Source organism: Monodelphis domestica, chromosome 3, assembly GCF_027887165.1.
Source record: "Monodelphis domestica isolate mMonDom1 chromosome 3, mMonDom1.pri, whole genome shotgun sequence".
In the NCBI taxonomy this organism is placed as follows: Eukaryota; Metazoa; Chordata; class Mammalia; order Didelphimorphia; family Didelphidae; genus Monodelphis; species Monodelphis domestica.
In genome coordinates this window covers 54,909,563-54,920,086 of record NC_077229.1, presented here as the reverse complement: position 1 = coordinate 54,920,086, position 10,524 = coordinate 54,909,563, and the positions used below count along the sequence as shown (strand labels likewise).

Here is a 10,524-nt window from a genome sequence, read left to right as displayed (position 1 = left end):
CAATGGGAATTCTGGGAAAACCTTTAGAACCCTGACCTCTAGTAGGCTGGGATTCCCCCAAGCATTCCAAGTCAACCAAGTGGTGAAGATGACCTAAACAAAATCAACATTATTTCTACCTTAAAGGAGCATAAATGTGAATCTTAAATTTTCTCAGACTCTACCTTGTAACACTATCTTAAGGTTATGGTTAAGGTTATTCCTCATTTAAACAATGGAGGTACTTGTTCAGGAATGTATTGGGAACTCTAACATTACTCCACCCATACTTAGGCATACTTTAGGGGAAGATAAAGTTGTAAACTCCTTACTGAACAATGAAAAAGTACTTAACTCATACTTACAGTGAGGCAAAAGCCCTTAAGCTAGGTCTGTTTTTAGATCTAATACAAAAGGGTGCTAAGTACCTATGAAGGTCAAATTAATCACTAAAAGGTCAGGCAACTTGCAAGGGGCAAGCTTAACAAAGAGGTGTGAAGTATTCAGAAGATATAATCTACCCAGAGAAGGTGAGAACTAAAAACTAAGAATGGGCAGTCCTAGGAAAAGCGTCTACTGTGATTGGTAGAAGTGAAAATTTAGGGGAAGTGACACAAGAGAAATTTCTCTTTAAAAGGAGCTGTCTGAACCAGTTCAAGGTGGTTCAATTTAGTTCAGCTTTGGTAGCTAAATTGGAGGTCAGGAGTCAGAGGAGGCTGCTGGGTCTCTGAACACTAGAATTTTGCTTGGAAAGATCTTTGGTGAGTGATTAAAGACTGACTTAGTTTCTCTCTTAAAGAGAAAGACCTAGGCCATTGGCCTAGGCCCTAGCCTTTTCCTACTATTTCCTCTTACTCTGTCTTTTTCCCTTTCCTTAATTCCTTCATTTGTATTAATTAAAATCCCAGCTTTTTAAAATTTTAATTAATTAAAAACCCAGCTGACTTGGGTATTTCATATTTGGGAATTTTTCCCATGGCGACCACTTATTTTTTATAAAATTCAGGACACTAAAATTATCTTTACAGTTTTGGCAATCCAAAGTCTGAAAACCATATTTTTGCAGTCACATAAAATAGACTGTTTTGGCCAAGAATATTAAGCAGAATCTTAACCTTCTCTGTACTCCTTTGAAAAAGTCTATGGATTCCTCAGAATAATTTTTTAGAATGATTCAAATAAAATGCATAGGCTTACAAAGAAAACCAATTAGATTTAAATATAATTACAAAAATATTTCTTAAAGGTGAATGGACTTCCAGATAAAGAATCCTTGATGTAGATGGGAGGGAGGAAGAGAGAAGGATTAATGTCAAATCAACCAGATATGTAGGACTCTGATTATGAAGGACTTTAAATGCCAACAGCAGACTTTTAATTTTAGCCTAGATGAAGTTGGAAATTCATTGATATTGTCAGGTCAATGGTGTGAGGCACATTCTCGTTTTGTTTTGTTTTCATGTGGAAGAAACTTGCCCCCAGTTAGTGTCCTGCTCAGTGATTTGGAGTGTGTTTAAGTTGAGTATTCTGTAACTAGTTCTAAGTCAAGTCAACAAACACCTACTATACACCAGGCAAGAACTGGGGCTATAGAGAAAGGCAAAACTAGTTCTTTACCTCAAGGAATTTACAATCTATTGGGAATGGGGGAAAGACAATGTGCAAATAACATCTACAGGAGAAACTGGAGGTAATCTTGTAGGAAAGGCACTAACGTTAAGGAGAACAGGGAAAGACTTCGTACAGAAGCCTTGGGATGGGATTTTAGCTGAGACTTGAAGAAGCCAGGAAGACCAGGTGGTAAAAAACACAGAATTTCAAGATGGAGTCTCTTGTTCAAGGACCAGCAAGAAGTCCAGTGGCATTGGATTGGTGTAGAGGAGAGTAAGGTATTTGAAGAAGAAAAAGGTAGGAAGAGCTGTTTATGAAGAGCTTTGAAAGTCAAACACATTTATATTTGATCCTGGAGGCAATAAGGAGCAACTGGAGGTATTATCCTCTTACCCATGTGATGACATGCTATACTGTATTGATTGACTGTGTGCCTAGAACGTGGGTGCTTTGGATGTGAGGCCTTGGTTCTACCCAAACTGGCCAACATTGAAAAAGTGAATTTCTGTGGACCTTCGGGATGGGAAAGACCTTGGGTCCTTCTCTCATGGGGACCTGACATGAAGCTGAGGATGAATTTCTATTGCTTTTGTTTCTGTTAGATGTATTTTTTCCTGATTTTAAGTAAAGTCCTTTTAAGTCTCAAAAGGCCAGAAGAGTGAGTCAGCAAGAGATTGGAGAGTAGAGTCCATGCTGGATTTTGCCACCAGTCAACCAAGCATCAATGATCTGAGGGACACAGCTCATTGGTAGCTGAGACAAAGTGAGATTGTATAGGGGAGATGATGCCCTCAGGTATTGGGAGAAATGTTTGTATTTCTATTCTTGCTGTGTCTTCTCAGTAATTATTACTTTGCCAAATGGTATTGATGGTAATGGGTTCAATGGAACCATGGTGTTAATTCCTGTTGGGAAGTAGCTGAGGGAACACATCAGAATGGAGGCTTCAGCTGATGACACTCATGAAAAAAAGCCCCTGATACTACAGAGGCACCCCTACAATTCTGAGGGGTCGATATATCTATCCTCAATTGAGAAGAGTCCATCCAAAGCTTTACTATTTCTGTACTAAACCAGGCCTGCCTCAATCCGGTCCGGTTTGTAGGGTCCAAGATGGAAATGAAATCAGATGTTCCTAGTTCACCTAACAGTCAAGGAAGAGAGATTGACTTAGCCATAGCAGGGAAAAAGGCATTCATTCATGGAAAGGGTACTTAATAAGCCTTTATTTAGCTGAGCATAGCTTGCCTGCCATGGTGTTGCCCAGGATTGTCTATGGTTAGAAGCTTCCACCCTATCCCTTTTACTACTCAAGTTACCAAGAAGCTATGCCAAGAACCTGATCCCCAGAGCTCTTAGCCAAACAAATATCTAGGACGGTTTCAGTACCTTCTAAAGAAAAGGACTAACCCTGGCAACATAGCAGAGGATCCTAGCAAAGAGTCTTTCTACCACAAGCAAATATTTCTGTTCAAAATCTGACATCCAGAAACTGAAAAAGAAATGCAAACAAATCTACAAGACTAATAGTCATTCTCCACTGGACAGACGATCACAAGGTATGAAGAGCTATTTCCCAAAGGGGGAAATAGAGGATTTTAATAATCATTTGAAAAATGTTAAAACTAATAAGCAGAGAAATGCAAATTAGAGTGTCTGAAATACTACTTCTAACTAGTAAGAAGTGTCAAAAACAACGAAAGTCCATGGTAGAGAGGCATTCATTTGTATTGTTTTTTGTAGCTATGAATTGTGGGGCTTTTGTGGGGCAGCATTCAGGCAGTATTGCAATAAGTTCCAAACCTAGCCCCCTTTTAATATCTGTATCTAAATAATGGCATTGGGGTTTGGGCTTCACCTTTGTGGTTTCATTAAGAAAAGGAAAGGAAAGGAAGCTCCTTCTACTCATGCAGGTTGACATATTCTGTAAAGTATTAGTCTTGGTTCATTACCTAGAGCACCAGGAGATTGTGACTAACCCACGGCCACATAATCAATCAGTAAACATTTATTAAGTGCCTACTATGTGCTGGGCACTGTGCTAAGTGTTGGGGACCCAAAAAGAGGCAAAAGACACTCCCTGCCCTCATAGCCTATATGTGTCAGAGATGTGACTTACATGTATGGGCTTCCTGGCTTCAGGGTCAGCTCTTAATGCATTATACTATGCTGCTTCTGGTACGAATGTTATTTAGGGGCAGCTAGGTTGCTCAATGGTTAGAGAGCCAGGTCTGGAGATAGGAGGTCCTGGGTACAAATATGACCTCAGATACTTCCTAGTTGTGTGACCCTGGGCAAGTCATAACCTCCAAACTGGTACTTAGTATTGATTTGAAGAAAGAAGGTGAAGGTTTAGGAGGAAAAATAAAGAATGTTATTTAAATGAAAAAATACATCTGTTAAAAAAAGATGTTCTTAACACTTTAAAAAAATAACAACAAAAATAACCTTTATGTCTAGTGATTTATTTATCGCACAATTTATTTTGTCATTCCCTCATGTAATGAACTGGGATTAAATTGTGAAGAAGGATAAATACGAAGAATACAGATTAATGTGGAAAGATTTACATGACATGATCTAGAGTAGAGAAAACAATAGAAATAAGATAAAAATTCACTAAAATGATATAACAATATGTAAAGATTAAAATTAATATTCAATGCTTTAAGTATTATTTTAATACTATTTATTAAAATCAACTTAGAGCAAAGAGGAATTTTAAAAAAATTCCAGCAAGCACCCAGAACGCTCCTTCCTTACCTCTTGTATCTGCCAGAGAGACTGCGTGGGTGGACACAGCAAATCCCCAAATCTCATCTACATAAGGAGACACACAAGCAGGAAAAGGAAAAGAGGATTGTGGGAAATGTAGTCTCTAGGGTTCAAGATTCTAAATCAATACAAATAACAACAACAATAGAGTTTTATGAAGGGGCAGATGGAAAAAGAGTACTCAGAGTCCCTGGAAAGTTCATTTTTAATTTGCTTATATTTGAGCAAATTGTTTTGAGGTTCACCTTTTTGGGCATTTTGTTACTCATAATATTTATTGGATGGTTGATATTTGTTGAGATTGATTTTAAGCTTATAATTTCATTTCATTTCTTTGTAAATTTAGAAAAACAGTAAAGATAGGAACCAGACCTGGGATTACATTGGTATGGAGAACTCCCTAGTGGTGAAAATGTTTGATTATACATATGAAATCATGCCAAATAGGTTTCTACATTTTGGCTATACTTCTTGCCACTCCGCCATCTTGGGTTGTTTACCCACTACCAGATTTACTCCTTAGAGTCTGCTAAGAACCAGCATTTGAGGGCAGTCCTTAATGCAGTTATATACTCATCTAAGAGTAATATAATCCATGTCTCTGATGTGGGACAGAACCATAAACCTTACTGAAAATCCATGAAGTGATGATCAACCAATAGTTGTTGAATACTTTCTAACCAATGTGAGCACTTTATTCTTTCCTGTCTCTTCTTATGCCATTCTCTCTCTAGCATGCTTTCCCAGCTACTCCTGTCTATTGAAATCCTACCCAAGATTCCAAGTTCTGCTAAAATTCCACTTCCTCTGTTAAGCCTTTTTCATCCCCTCTCCCTGAAGTAATAAAGATTGCAAGTTGTTATACCTAGAGTTGGACCTTTTGTCATCCATCCACTGTATCCCAGGCCATCACCAGTCATCCTGACTTCTTGCCCCTGGACTTCTATGACTCTGGAGGAGAGAATGAGACTGATGACTTTGTACATCTCTGCCTCACTGAAATCCATTCCTGAGCAAGTCAAGACATCACCCTTCTGAGGTCAGTGGTCCTCTTCAAAAATGTAGGAAATGGGTTCTGGACAATGATACATGTAAAATCCAGTGGAATTGCTCGTTGGCTACGGGAGGAGGGGAGGGAAAGAACATGAATCAGGGAACCATGGGAAAATATTCTAAATCATCTAAATAAAAAATTTTAAAAATAAATTAAATAACTAAAAATAAAATAAAAATAAAAATATAGGAAAAATCACCCTTAAATCTGTATATATCCTGTGTGTTCCTAATTATTTTAACGTTGATCTTCCCTTTTAGAATATGTAAGTCTCATGATGGCAAGGAACTGTTTCTGCCGTGCTTTATCCTCAGCCTGCCAGATGACTAGAATTTATTAAGCACGATCCCAAGTCTGGCAGGTAATAAGTGTTTATTGGCTGACCGATTGATGTGAGTGATTAAGGGCTTCAAATGAAACATGGCGATCAATGTGTTGTATCTTTGTCAAGCTGGTTGAGAGGTTATTTCTTCTATGTTTGTCTAATTTCAACTCTCAGACAGCCAGCATGTAAGTGCCTACTATGTGCCAGGCGAGCACAAAATATAAGTGGCAAACGATATTTGGATTCTCCCCCATCTCTTTCTCTGACTTTAAACATTTTCAAAATGGCATCGATTACTTTTTCAGGTGAGCAGGAATTGAGAAATTAACCATCATTCCCCCGGCCGGTAACAGATCAGACTGAAGGCTCGGTGTTTTTTCTCTCTTTACTTTAATCGCATAGGCTGTAGCTAACCATATTGCTTTGGCAACTGCCTTTTCGTAGTAGTTAGTAGGTTCCCACCTAGCAGGCTTCTTTTATGTGTTTCTAGTTAATAAATGCTTGGGGAAGAAAGGGAAAGGTGGCCTGAGGAGGGAGCAGAGAAGTGTGGCACAAGAATATGAAGTTTTCCCCTTCCCCTATCCCTGATGATACCTCTAGATAACCTCCCCCTTAAACAACAGTTTAAAGCAGAGCCGCAAATGGCAAATAGGACCCTATTATATGCCATTCCAAACGGAAAGGCTGGGGCAGGGGCGGAGGGGGACAGATTTGGGTATTAAAAAGGGATCCGGTATCTCATACATTCAAGTAACCCCCTTCCTGGTGAGGGAAGGGGTGAAAACTTTCTGAAGAGGGGGAGGGGAGGAAAGAAAGAAAATGCTTAAAAAGGAAAGCTGAGCCCTTTGGTGCTTCAGTGAAAGTGAGAAGTGGTTCCCCCCTGCCGGGGAAATTGATGAATAATCCTAGAATCTCAAGCTGAGCCTTAGGCTCCGAGCGGCTGGTATCCCATACTAACACTAATCAACCCGTATGAAACATCCATTTTAAACGCAAATGAGGGGGGCCTTTCAAACCAGACCCAAAGGGGGGGAGGGGATTAGAAAAGGGAGTTCAAAGCTCAAAATGGTTCTTTCTTTTTCTTCTTCTTCTCTCTCTTTTTCTCTAAAGGGGACAGAAATATAGTTGGTTATTATCTTAAGTTATTGCTACAAAGAATTTTGAAATTAAAAGATAAGCACGCCGAGGAAGCTCAGTAATTTTCATAAAAAAGGACTTAAAACAGATGTGCCCTCTTTAATCGGAGTGGGCTGGGGGGCGGGGGGAGGAGGATGCATTTTTAGCATAGCAGGAGAAAAAAATCATATGGTTTCACATTTGTCTCCTGAACATTTTGTGAGTGAGTGAGTGAGTGTGTGTGTGTGTGTGTGTGTGTGTGTTGTTAGAATGTGGCTTTATTAACTGTGGCACAACTGGTAACAGAGGTTGCTTTTATCTGCCCTGAATATGGGGCTGATGTGTGTGTTAGCAAGCTTCTTGCTCCCCAGAAAGTATCATTTCCTTGTTGCCTTTGAGTCCATTGGGAAGCAATGCCTTTATGCAACACAAATCAAGGTCAGGTCAGATCTACAAGTGAAGCCCCAATGTTTGCCCCTGTATCTGGCCTTAGCTTTTCTGTCCCTCCTTCCCATTGCCTTGAAACTTCTCATTCTCTCGAACTGGCTCTATTTTAGGGTGCAGAAATTAAATTCACTTTTCCATGAGTCATTTTTATTTTTGCTGCTTATCGTAACTTGAATCATTCCGCATTTGGGTAAATTAGCTCATCAGAATGACTACAATTTCGTTTGAGTTCTTTCTAATTCTGTCATCCTTCTTTTAAGTCATTTGGGAGATGGGATGTATTGCCTATATGGTTGTTGATAATGATGCTGGGGGAAACAAAAAAAAATCATTTAAGATTTTCTTTCTTTCTTTCTTTCTTTCTTTCTTTCTTTCTTTCTTTCTTTCTTTCTTTCTTTCTTTCTTTCTTTCTTTCTTTCTTTCTTTCTTTCTTTCTTTCTTTCTCTCTTTCTCTCTTTCTCTCTTTCTTTCTCTCTCTCTTTCCTTCTTTCTCTTTCTTTCTTTCTTTCTTTCTTTCTTTCTTTCTTTCTTTCTTTCTTTCTTTCTTTCTTTCTTTCTTTCTTTCTTTCTTTCTTTCTTTCTTTCTTTCTTTCTTTCTTTCTTTCTTTCTTTCTTTCTTTCTTTCTTTCTTTCTTTCTTTCTTTCTTTCTTTCTTTCTTTCTTTCTTTCTTTCTTTCTTTCTTTCTCTCTCTCTCTCTTTCTCTCTTTCTTTCTTTCTTTCCTTCCTTCTTTCTTTCTCTCTTTCTTTCTCTCTCTTTCTCTACAGAATCATTGGAGTCTCAAGTGGCCAGACTCTCTATTTGGAGAATAATTGTATATTTTTTCCATTCTGTCACTTGTTCTTAGCTCTTTGGCATCATATTTTAGAAAGGATATTGGCAGTAATGATAATAATAACCACATATATCCTTTAATGTTTGAAAAGTACTTCATCAATGTCTCATTTTACATACAACAATGAGGGGGAAAATTATATTGTTAACCCCATATTTTAGATGAGAAACAAAGAGAGGTTAAGTGATTTGCTTGGAGTCACACAGCTGGTAAATGGGTAAATCTAGATTTGAACTCAGGTCTTGCTCATTCTAGATCCAGTGCTCTATCCATCATTTCACCTAGCTGGAATTCATCCAGAGGAAGGCAGGGCAGGTAGGATAGTGATGGATCTCAAGACCATGCTTTTTGAAAACTTGTTGAGGGAACAGGGATCTTTGGTTTGAATAAGAGAGGACTTAGTTTCTATAATAATTATTTGGAATGTTTTGAGGGTTGTCAGAATATGGTAATGGGTTTTAGTAGGAATGGAACATTGAGATATTTCTATATTGGAAAATATGAGTGACAACCCGTCTTCTGGTTTCTCTAATTTCCAAGATGAAAGAAAAAAGGTTCTATAGGTACTTGATCACCATCAAGTCCAGGGGCCCAAGTACTTTATATAATTTGTCTTGCATCTATAAAAGCTAAAAATAAGAGAATATAATTTGAATTTTAAATATTTTCTATCTTTCAGATTTCTTATTTATTTTCCAGTCCAAGTTCTGACAAGAGAAATAGCTGCAATTAGGTCCTTTAATGATTTCAAATGTAGCCATCATCACATCCTCTGAAGTGGTAGCTAAAGGAGATGACCAGAAAATTGCCAATATTTGAGTAAATGAAAACTTGATATATGAGACATCAATCAATCAACATACATCAATGGAATCCATTTGGCCAGTTAAAACATTATATCTTTCAGTGGTTTCCTACTGTGTACTATATCGAGTGCTAACTCCTGAACCTGGCATCTAAGGACCTCTATCATGTTGTGCTATTTCAACACCAACTTCAGAAAATATTTTATTAAACAGCCCCAAGGTATGAGACAGCTTGGCATTGTGAATAAACAGCTAGGCTAAAAAATCAGGTTTAAGTACCACCTCTGACCCATACTGGATATGTGATCTTGGGTAAGTTATTTAACTTTTCAATGCCCAAAAGAATTCTCTCAGGCTCTTAGTTTCAGAATACTCATGTGAAGAGTGAATCAAACTCTCTGTCTATCAATCAGCAAATTTTAAGTTAATCAAAAACTTAGTACCCTTACTTAGTACCTTACCAGTCACTAAGTATAAGAGTTCAGAAGTCACTTGCTAGAGTGACTTGCTAGACAACTCCAGAGACCACTACCCCCCTCCCCAAGGCAGTACTAGGCGAATTGAAAGACTGCGATTGGTTCCTGTAAAGTGGGGAAGGAACAGGAAGTGACATGGGAAAAGGACTATAAAAAGTCCTGAACTTCCTGTACAAGGGACTTCTCATTGAATCTTCTGCTTTGGAGTTCTTCTTTGAAGGATGGCTCCTTAGAGCTTTTGGACTATGACTTTGACTTGGAGCTTGGGCCTTTTGACTGGAATTTTTGGCTTTGGGACTTCGACTTTTGGCTTTGGAGCTTCTTGGAGTTGGGGACTTTCTTGTTGGTTTCACTGCTGCCTCAGTGAACTTAGCTCTTGAGGGTTCTTTTGCATTGGAACCTTGCCTGGATCCTGCCTGGCTTGCTGGTGAGTGACTAGGATTCCCATGTGGAGATTGAAACTCTGTTGGGGAGCGAGCTTCATTTCACTGGATCAGCATTTAGGGTAGGCTAGGCAGTCTCCTTACCTCTTTCTCTTCCACATTTCCCTCTTTTTACTAATATTCCAATTAAACAAAATTTTTAAAAGCTGATAATAGTTTTTCTGACTTAAGGGATAATAATTGGCGACCATTTTAAATAACTCTCTTATTTAGTCAAAATTCCAATTTAACATTATACTTACTGCTATACATTAGTACAGGGAATTTTCTCATTAGTATTACCCTACATCAGTGAAATCATGGACATCTACCATGCCTCCATTTTTTCACATCACCTGCCCCTCTGCCCCTCTGCCCAGCAGCCCAATGGGAGTGCTTCCTTCCTCCCCTGCCTGGGGTAAGGGGTCAACTCATTTATGGTGTGAGGGTGCAGTTGGGCCCTCAGTCTCTAAAAGGTTTGCCATCACTGCCCTAGGCTTACTGGTCAGCTGTATGTTCAAAAAGATAAGACCTTGAATACCCGATTTAGGGGGCAGCTGCTATAATACTCTACTGTACTTGGTTTTCCAATTTTGGTAGAACGTAAAGAGCATGAAGTCTGAAAAGCAGGTTGGAACCAGATTGTTCAGGGATTTAAATACTATGCTAAAGAGTTGTT

The 10,524-nt window shown here is 38.6% G+C and overlaps 1 long non-coding RNA gene across 1 annotated transcript; it reads left to right on the top strand.

The window, feature by feature from the left end:
• Positions 1–4,846: 4,846 nt before the first annotated feature.
• On the top strand, positions 4,847–9,429 carry LOC130457957 (uncharacterized). The gene is made up of 3 exons (XR_008917194.1): positions 4,847–5,404; positions 5,680–5,780; positions 8,821–9,429. It is a non-coding gene; the product is annotated as an uncharacterized LOC130457957 (long non-coding RNA).
• Positions 9,430–10,524: the final 1,095 nt, after the last annotated feature.